We start from the raw sequence: 9,829 nt of genomic DNA, 5'->3' as shown, positions 1-9,829 counted from the left end.
ACAATGTATAACTAGTAATTAAGCAATTTTTGAATAGTTTTTTTGCATGCATTGATAATTATTTCATTTAGAAGTCCTTTTAACGAGTGCACGCGTTACAACTCGCCTTGTTGCTACTTGCTAGACCAACGAGGTAGTTAATAAGAAAAGAATTATCAACATAGATTTAGTGTGACATTAGATAGGCTAGTGTCGATTGGTGCGAAGTAATAACTAAGCCATACATTGATTATGATGTCGTATATGATTTAATGGTAAGGGTTAGTAAATTATACAGGCGTAGCCGGACCAAGGTGTGGGGTGAAATTTGCTAGATGTCTTACCAAGAATTTAGAGATACCCAACTTATTAATTTGCATGTAATACACTAGGAAAGGATTGTTATTACTAGGAAGACAACGTTATAAATTTTTGCATCCCTACTCTATTAAAATAGGGCAAAATGTCATGGTGACTCAAAAAATAATCAATTATTTCAATTTTAAAAGAGTTTAAAGAAATAAATTAATTTTAAAGGAGTCGCCCCCTAATTTTAGGAAAAAACTAGGAAACCATTATATGATCTACAAAATCATTAGATTCTAGGTTAGGGTTCAGGTTATTCTGAAGGGATGGTGTTAAGCAAGTTTCGAAATCCACAAATGTGGGTCACGACTGAATTCATTTTTTTTTCAAATTGAAAAGGGAATAAAACTATAAACAAATATAATAGGCATGCAATATACACAAATAATAAAATAAAACAATAGTAAGAAACAACCTAAGTTTGCCTATTGCGAATAATATACACAATAATAAATAAAATTACAATTCGAATAGCTTCAATGGAAAGCAACTTGGTGTAAAGACACTTAGTAAAAGATTTAGTACTAAATAAATATAAATAAAAATGAATAACTCAATAATAACTTAAAAATAAAACTCATCTTACAAACATGAGAGACCTAAGAAATCAACGGTAATTTCTTCATCGGCCAGTTTTAACAAAATAAATAACCTAAACTTAAACTAAATTTCCGTCTTTTAATATTGAAAAGGCCTCGAAAAGTGACAGATTTTTTCATTGGTCAATTTTGACAAACAATAAAATAGTCAAAGATTTAAACATTATCAAAAATAGAAAAATAAAATATCCATTAACAAATGATACATAGGCAACAATAAACATGAAGCAATGCCTAATAATAACAAAACAAATGGAGCTAGATATTGTTAGTCAACAATGCAAAAAAGGAACAATCTAATAATTGTTATACATGACAAGAATAAATCAAAATGAATTAAGATGTGCATAAAATAACAATTGAATATAAATTATAACTAAGAGGGAGCAATACACATTTAAAAATAACAATAAATAGAATGATAAAATACTAACATATACTCGTCAAAATTCAAAATACTATGAAATCCCATCCAAGGCTTAATACAACTGCAACATGATACTTAATATGACAATCACTAGAAAATAACATAGCAACAACCCATGAACACGTAAATTATTCAAACTATTTGTCAAGAAGATAAAGCACATATACATGTACCCAAAGTCATTGACAAAATTAGTAATAGCCAATGTCATGGGCTTATATATGTGGGCTTGAAATTGTGACCCAAAATCACTGGTTTAAATTTTATCCATATTTGAATAAATTCTTAGACTGTGCAGAATATCAAAATGAATATCAACGAATGTAACAAATAATATGAATACTAAAAAAATATAATAAACACAACTAATGACATGTAAAATATTCTGAACTATTAAATGTATATAAGTCATGAATTGAGATAATATTGTGCCAAAATTGGGTGTCAACAATTGTCCCTTTCGTTCAATATGATTGATAATAGTAATTGTGGACAACGAAAAGTGACAAAACCAATTTTGGTCGAACACATGCCCGTTATATAAAAATGTGGTGAAAGTCGATCCCAGACTTGCATCCAAAAGGTTCCAAATTGTGTTGCATCCTTGTTGAAGTAGTCCACACATATGGCTCCACCGAGTATGCATCCTCTTGGATGTTCTAAAAAAACCCAGATAAAACTCATTAGTATGGAAGAAATTAAAAGAAAAAGGGTAGTATCTCTTACGATACGATGAGTGGAGATGATCAATTGGAAGGAAATAAATTCATTTCCATCGATAAGACGAATAAAGATGATATATCGGTAGGATATGAGTATATGTCCATCGATAGGACAAATACAAAGATGATGATCCTTCAGTAGGATTTTGAATGTATATCCATAGTTAGGACAAGTGAAAAAAATATGACCCATTGGTAGGATTTTAAGTGTATGTCCATCGGTAGGACAAATGAAAAGAACATGATCCATTAGTAGGAATTTGAATGTCTGTACATCGGTAGAACGAATAAAAAAAGGATGATCCATCGGTAGGATTTCGAATGTATGTCCATCAATAGGAAAAATTAAAAAAAGATGATCTATAGGTAGGATTTTGAATGTATGTCCATCGATAGGACGAATGAGAAAATGATGATCCATCAGTAGGATTTTAAATGTATACCCATCGTTAGGACAAATGAAAAAAAGATGATCCATCGATTGGATTTTGAATGTATGTCCATCGGTAGGAGAAATGAAAAAAAAAAGATGATCCATAAGTAGGATCTTGGATGCATGTCCATCGATAGGAGAAATGAAAAAATAAAGATGATCCATCTGTAGGATTTTGAATGTATGTCCAACGATAGGACGTTGGAAAAAAGATGATCAATCAATAGCATTTTGAACATATGGCCATTGGTAGGAAAAATAAAAAAAAATGATCACCGGCAGGATTTTTAATGTATGTCCATCGGTAGGATAAATGAAAAAAATATGATCCATCGGTAGGATTTTGAATGTATGTCCATCAATAGGACGAATGGAAAAGGATGATCCATCGGTAGGATTTTGAATATATTTCCATTGGTAGGACAAATGAAAAAAAGATGATCCATTAATAGTATTTTGAATGTATGTCCATTGGTAGGATGAACGAAAAAAATGATGATTTATTGATAGCATTTTGAATGTATGTCCATCGATAGGAGAAATGAAAAAAGAAATGATCAATCGGTAGGATTTTGAATGTATGTCCATCAGTAGGACAAATGAAAAAAAATGATCCATCGGTAGGTTTTCGAATGTATGTCCATCGATAGGACGAATGAAAAAAGTTGATTCATCGGTAGGGTTTTGAATGCATGTCCATCGGTAGGATGAATAAAAAAAAGATGATCCATCGGTACGTCTATTGAAAGGACGAATGAAAAAAAGATAATCCATCGGTAGGATTTTGAATGTATGTCCATCGGTAGGACAAATAGCAATCCTTTCGACGCAAATATCTTCTGACTTGAATGCGAAATAGATAGGGTGCACATCCTTCACCTCAGAATAAATGCGACTTAAATTCAAATATCTTTCAATGCAAATTTCCACCGACTTGGACTTTGAATAGATAGTGTGCAAATCCTTCAACTCCAAATAGATGTGACTTTAATGCAATTATCTTTCAACACAAGTTTCCACTGACTTGAATGATCAAAAGATAGGGTGCACATCCTTCAGCACCAAATAAATGTAAATGCAAATATCTTTCAACGCAATTTTCCACCGACTTGAACGTTGAAAAGATATGGTGCACATCACCATCACCTTCAAATAGATGTGACTTAAATGCAAGTATCTTTCAATGCAAATTTCCATCGACTTTAACGTTGAAAAGATAAGGTGAACATCCTTCACCATCTAATAGATGCTACTTAAATCAAATATCTTTTAATGCATGTTTCTATCGAACTGAACATTGAAAAGATAGGGCGCACATCCTTCACCACCGAATAGTTGCGACTTAAATGCAAATATCTTTCAACGCAAGTTTCCACCTAATTGAATGTTTGAAAGATAGGTTGCATGTCCTTCACCACCGAATAGATAAGACTTAAATACAAATATCTTTAAACGCAAGGTTCCACCTACTTGAATATTGAAAAGATAGGCTGCACATCCTTCACCACCGAATAGATGCGACTTAAAATACAAATATCTTTCAACATAAGTTTCCACCAACTAAAACGTTGAAAATATAGGACTCACATCCTTCACCTCATAATATATGTGACTTGAATGCAAACATCTTTCAACGCAAATTCCACCGACTTGAACGTTGAAAAGATAGGGTGCACATACTTCACCATCGAATAGATACGACTTAAATGAAAGTATCTTTCAATGCAAGTTTCCACCAACTTGAACGTTGCAAAGATAGGACACACATCCTTCACCTCTGAATAGGTGCGACTTAAATGCAAATTCCTTCTCGGCAAATGAATAATGCAATTATTCTTTCAGAAAATGAAAAATGTAATGAACTTTTGGTAAATAAAAAATACAATGACCCTCTTGGCAAATAAAAATGCAATTATCCTTTCGAAAAATGAAAAATGTAATGACATTTTCAGTAAATAAAAATTTCAATGGACCTCTTGGCAAATGAAAAATGCAATTATTCTTTCGGGAAATGAAAAATGCAATGACCTTCTTGGCAAATGAAAAATGCAATTATCCTTTAAAAAATGAAAAAAATGCAATGAAAATGTAACTGATGGATGACCCAATGATTTTCCATTGTTACGAGGTGGATGACTTATATGTCTTGAAAATGTCATCATCTTGATGTCTCCGTGTTTCCTTTTATTCGAAAAGGAACAGTTAGAATACACAATATCACTTTAGCTAGCAACATGATTAATAAAATTTAAGGAAAGATCCACAAGAGAATATGTACAAAGTGTCATTTTTCTCTTGAACACTTTATGTTCTTTGAAACTGATGTTTTATTGGGTATTTGTATGAGAAGCTGCTGGCTCGCCATAAAACTGCTGGAGATTTGGGAGTTGATTTGTAACGTAGGCTTAGGGATGGGTAAGATATTTATTTGGGATAAGAGTGACTTAATTCCTCCTTGAGCGTCACATTGAATTTGTGACCTTAATGATTAATACGCCTTTGGCGTTAGATCCTCTTCATTGTCCTCCCCCTTTATCGACTTTTTTTGAATTCTCATTTTTCGGAGTTTTTTCTTCTTTTTTCCACACCCCATTTGTTTCAACGTTTTTTAATCCTTATTTCTTGGAGTTTTTCTTTTATTTCACCCCTTTCTTTTGACTTCTTTTAAGTCCTCATTTCTTGGATCATTTCTTTTATTTCACTCTTTTCTTTGAATTTTTCTCCTCTTTTGTTGGAGTATTTTTTTTATTGACCTTGTAGGGGTATTTTTATCTTTCTTTATTTCTTTCACCTTTTTTCTTTCTTTCTTTCTTTCTTTCTTTCTTTCTTTCTTTCTTTCTCTAGAAGTCTTTTTTATTTCCTTGACTTTTGGAGAATCGATATCTTTGCTTTTGGAAATTCAAACATGGATGTTCTCTTATAACTTGCAGATTCTTGGTGCACTCAAGAAGGCTGGGCCAAGTGAAGGATAGTGCATGTAAAAACTCAAAGAGGTAATGGCTAAAATCTGGTTGTTCAATGAAAGGTTTCAGGCTCAAAGTGGAAAAACTAGGGATTTATGTCATTTGGTAGGCTTTGAAAGGCATAACGGGTCAAAAAAGGCCTAAAATCCTTTTTCAAACTAAAGACTACTCAGGATTTTGCCTCGATGAGATTCATGCCATGTTTTAGATCAACATTGCGATACAATTGAATTTTGCTCTAAATTCGCACCACACAATGCACATGAAACATAAGGTTGATTTTATTCTTATCTTGAATGCATGCAAAAGAAATTTCAAGCATCTACGGTTTACCATAAAGTCAATCCTCTCCATAAAAACATAAGGTTGGTTTTATTCTTATCTTGAATGCATGCAAAAGAAATTTCAAGCATCTACGGTTTACCATAAAGTCAATCCTCTCCATAATGCCTATAAAAATATGCACAAACTATTTTATTATTTTTTTTACTTTGGAAAAAATAATACCAAACCCAAGAAGGGATGCCTACGTATCTCACAGAAATGAGCATCAGGTTCGCGTAGTTCATTCAGATATCTCTTTGAATATATGCACAATTTTTTTAACTTGAAATATTGAATACCGATCCCAAGTAGGGATGTCTACGTATCTCACAGAAATGAGAATCAGGTTCGCGTAGTTCGTTCAGATATCTCTTTGAATATATGCACAATTTTTTTAAACTTGAAATATTGAATACCGAACCCAAGTAGGGTTGCCTACGTATCTCAAAAAGATTAAAATCAGGTATGCATAGTTCCTGCATATGTGACATCATATAATTTTAAAATTTAGACAAACTCAAAACAATTTTTTGTATCCTCTTAACTGTGAACCTTTGTGCTATCTATTGAATGTGTTTTTTTTCTTTTTCTTTTTCTCGCATTAACCACTTGTTGTTGTATTCTTTTCTAAATGTCCCTTGGAATTGTTTCTTCTCCCAATTATTCACGAAATGCATTGTTATGACCATCCCTAACTATTTTCAAGGATGATTTTCCTACTAAAATATAAGAAATGTGTGAAAGCAAGACCACAATAATAAAAAAACAAATAAAATAAAGAAATGTGACTTCATAGTCAAGGACTCCCCTGATTAGTCTTTTTGACTCGATATTGATGTCTTGTGAAATACAAAAAATGAGATATTGTGAGTCCTCTTGTCTATTGCGATTTCTTACGAACAATGACTTTCAAATTCTAACATAAATCAACCTCTAGCTTAAAGAGAAGAAAAACTCAAAAGGTAAAAGTGTTAGCTTGTGTTCATAATGGATAATGCAAACATCACACCAAGAATTAATTAACACCTAAGCACTATTTTTAATTAAAGACAACTCAATTACATCACATAGCATACAAAAAATTATTACATACACGTCCTATACAAATATGTGACCCTTTTATGCCAAGGGTACACCTATCGATATGAAAGATGAATTACGTCCTTTGATAACATATCATTGCATTACAAATTTTATGAATGATTCAAATAGGATTACCAAATAAGGAAAAGAAGAAAAAGATAATACAAATAATCAATCCTACGTAGGGGTTTAATTCTAACTAAACCTTCTAGAAGGCCCTTCCTTACTTCTTGAATCATTTGTCATCTTTGGATGCCAACACCTTTTGGATGAAATGTTAACTTGTGAAAATATTCATTCAACAAGAGTAAGCCATTAAAATAAATCCCCAACCCCGAGTGACAATGATTTGTCAAATATCTTATACATCCTTCAAATTTAAACACATAATTTTGATTTGTCTTTTATTGATCAATAGGCCAAATAGACACAAGGAGGGCCTCTAATGGGCCCAACACGCCTTGGGTGTTGGTTCGACTTAGTTCAAAATGTGATAGAAATTGAGATTTGGTGTTTTTCTCTCTACGCTAGCTAATTAAGAGTGGTTTAGAAAAGACCTGGTTACCTGAGTCGGACAAATTAGGGGGTGAAGTATAATAAACATCGTTAGATGAACACAAGTCAACTATTCGTTTATCACTTCAAAAGAATTCAAAGGGGATTTTCTGAAGGATAGTTGTGGAAAACCACATAATCGCTTTTATCCTAATGTATTCTATTTGTCACTTGACAGAAATTATGTGACGAAATGCAATGATGATATGTATACAATTAAATGAATAATGAATAAACAACCATTACAATATACAAATAATCAACAAAATATACAAAATATAAGGTATAATACATTAAAAGAAAACAATCCTCAATTTGAAAAATGAATTCATATTGGTTAGAACCTCTATGTCCCCAGCAGAGTCTCCATTCTTCTACATCCCTATTCTATTCAAATAGGGTGAAACGTCGTGGTGACTCAAAAAATTATCAATTGATTCAATTTTAAAAGAGTTTTAAGAAATAAATGAATTTTAAAGGAGTCGCCACCTAATTTTAGAAAAAAACTAAGAAACAATTAAGTGAAGGTGTTAGCCACCCTTCGAAATCCACAAATATGGTCTCGACTGAATTCAATTTTTAAAATTGAGGAAGAAACAAAATTATAAACAAGTATAATAAGAATGCAATATATACAAATAATAAAATAAAACAATAGTAAGAAATGGCCTAAGTTTTTCTATCGCAAATAATATATTCAATAATAAATACAATTATAATTTGAATTTATTCGAATAACTTCGATCGAAAGCAACTTGGTGTACTTGTAACGACACTTAGTAAAAGAATTAGTACTAAATGAATATAAAAAAATGAATAACTCAAATAATAACTTAAAAATAAAACTCGTCTCACTAACATGGGAGACCTTAGAATCGATGGTAATTTCTTCATCGACCAATTTTAGCAAAATAAATAATATGAACTTAAACTAAATTTCCGTCTTTTTAATATTGAAAAGGCCAGAAAATTGACGGAGAGATTTTTTCACGTGCTAACAAACAATAAAATAGTCAAAGATATAAACATTATCAACAATAAACAAATAAAATATCCATTCACAAATGATAAAATAATCAATAATAAACATGAATTAAGACCTAATAGTAACAAAACAAATGGAGCAAGATACTATTAGTCAACAATGCAAAAAGGAACAATCTATTAATTGTTATACATGGAAAGAATAAATCAAAAAGAAATAAGATGTACATAAAATAACAATTTAATATATATTAGAACTAAGAGGGAGCAATACACAGTTAAAATAGCAACAAATAGAATGATAAGATACTATTAACATATACTCATCAAAATTCAAACTACTATTAAATCCCTTCCAAGTCTTAAGACAATTGCAACATAATATTTAATATGGCAATAATTAGAAAATAACATAGCAACAACCCATGAACACATAAAATATTCAAACTATTTGTCAAGAAGATAAAAGCAGGAATACATGTACCCAAAGTCATTAACAAAATTAGTAATAGTCAGACTCATCATACAACTTTCGGTTAAAACTAAAATTTATCACAAGAGAACACTAATAAAGTGGCTTATGAAAACAATCAAGACAATTAACGAACTGTTAGAAATAGTGATAAAATTAACATTCAAAACCACAAACAAAAACAAATAATTCACCATAATAATATGTGTAAAAATAAGGAATATATATATAATAGAAACATGAAATATACCGACATATATGCTTATATACAAAACAGTAAAAATGAGAAATGTCACAAATAAAAGCTTTTTCTGGACATATCTGGCTAATTCTCAGGCATGTTTCCATGCCTTCTTGGTTGGTTGTTGAACGTTCGCTGATGTTCGGATGGGCTGGTTGTTGCTTGTTGGTCGGAGCTTGACCGGAAACACCTAAAAAATGAAAAAAATTGTTAAGGGGAAGGGGAAGGGATTTTTTGTTGTTTAGCTCTGATTCATCAGAGCTACTGGTTGCGTTGAACGATAGTAACCTGTTGGTTATTGAAAAAATGTGGGCTGGTCGGGGTTCAATTTGAAGGTTGCCGGAGGATTTTGGTGTTTGTCTGGTCGTTTTCAGATGCTGGAAGAGTGAAGGAAAGGGGCTAAGTGGGTAGTTGTTGCGCTGGAAAATGGTAATAAATAGAGGTGGGTTTTTTGGGTTGAAAAGGTGGGAAAAGGAAGAGGGCTAAAATGTGTATGCTTGAAATTGTGGTCCAAAATTATCGGTGCAAATTTTATCTATATTTGAAAAAATTCTTAGACTGAGCAGAATATCAAAATAAATATCAACCAATGTAACAAATAAGATGATTACTAAAAAAATATAATGAACGCAACTAATGACATGTAAACAATGTTATTTTAAAATTAACTGATACAAAATT

At 31.6% G+C, this 9,829-nt stretch overlaps 1 long non-coding RNA gene across 1 annotated transcript; it reads right to left on the bottom strand.

Annotated features, from left to right (window-relative positions):
• Positions 1-1,752: 1,752 nt before the first annotated feature.
• LOC109120239 (uncharacterized) lies at positions 1,753-9,607 on the bottom strand. Its single transcript, XR_002027740.3, has 2 exons — positions 3,406-9,607; positions 1,753-2,030 (listed from the first exon to the last, which is right to left on the bottom strand). It is a non-coding gene; the product is annotated as an uncharacterized lncRNA (long non-coding RNA).
• Positions 9,608-9,829: the final 222 nt, after the last annotated feature.

The sequence above is a fragment of the Solanum lycopersicum genome, chromosome 5 (assembly GCF_036512215.1).
Source record: "Solanum lycopersicum chromosome 5, SLM_r2.1".
Lineage (NCBI taxonomy): Eukaryota > Viridiplantae > Streptophyta > Magnoliopsida > Solanales > Solanaceae > Solanum > Solanum lycopersicum.
The sequence above is the reverse complement of the archived record's forward strand: the minus strand, read 5'-3'. Positions and strand labels throughout refer to the sequence as shown.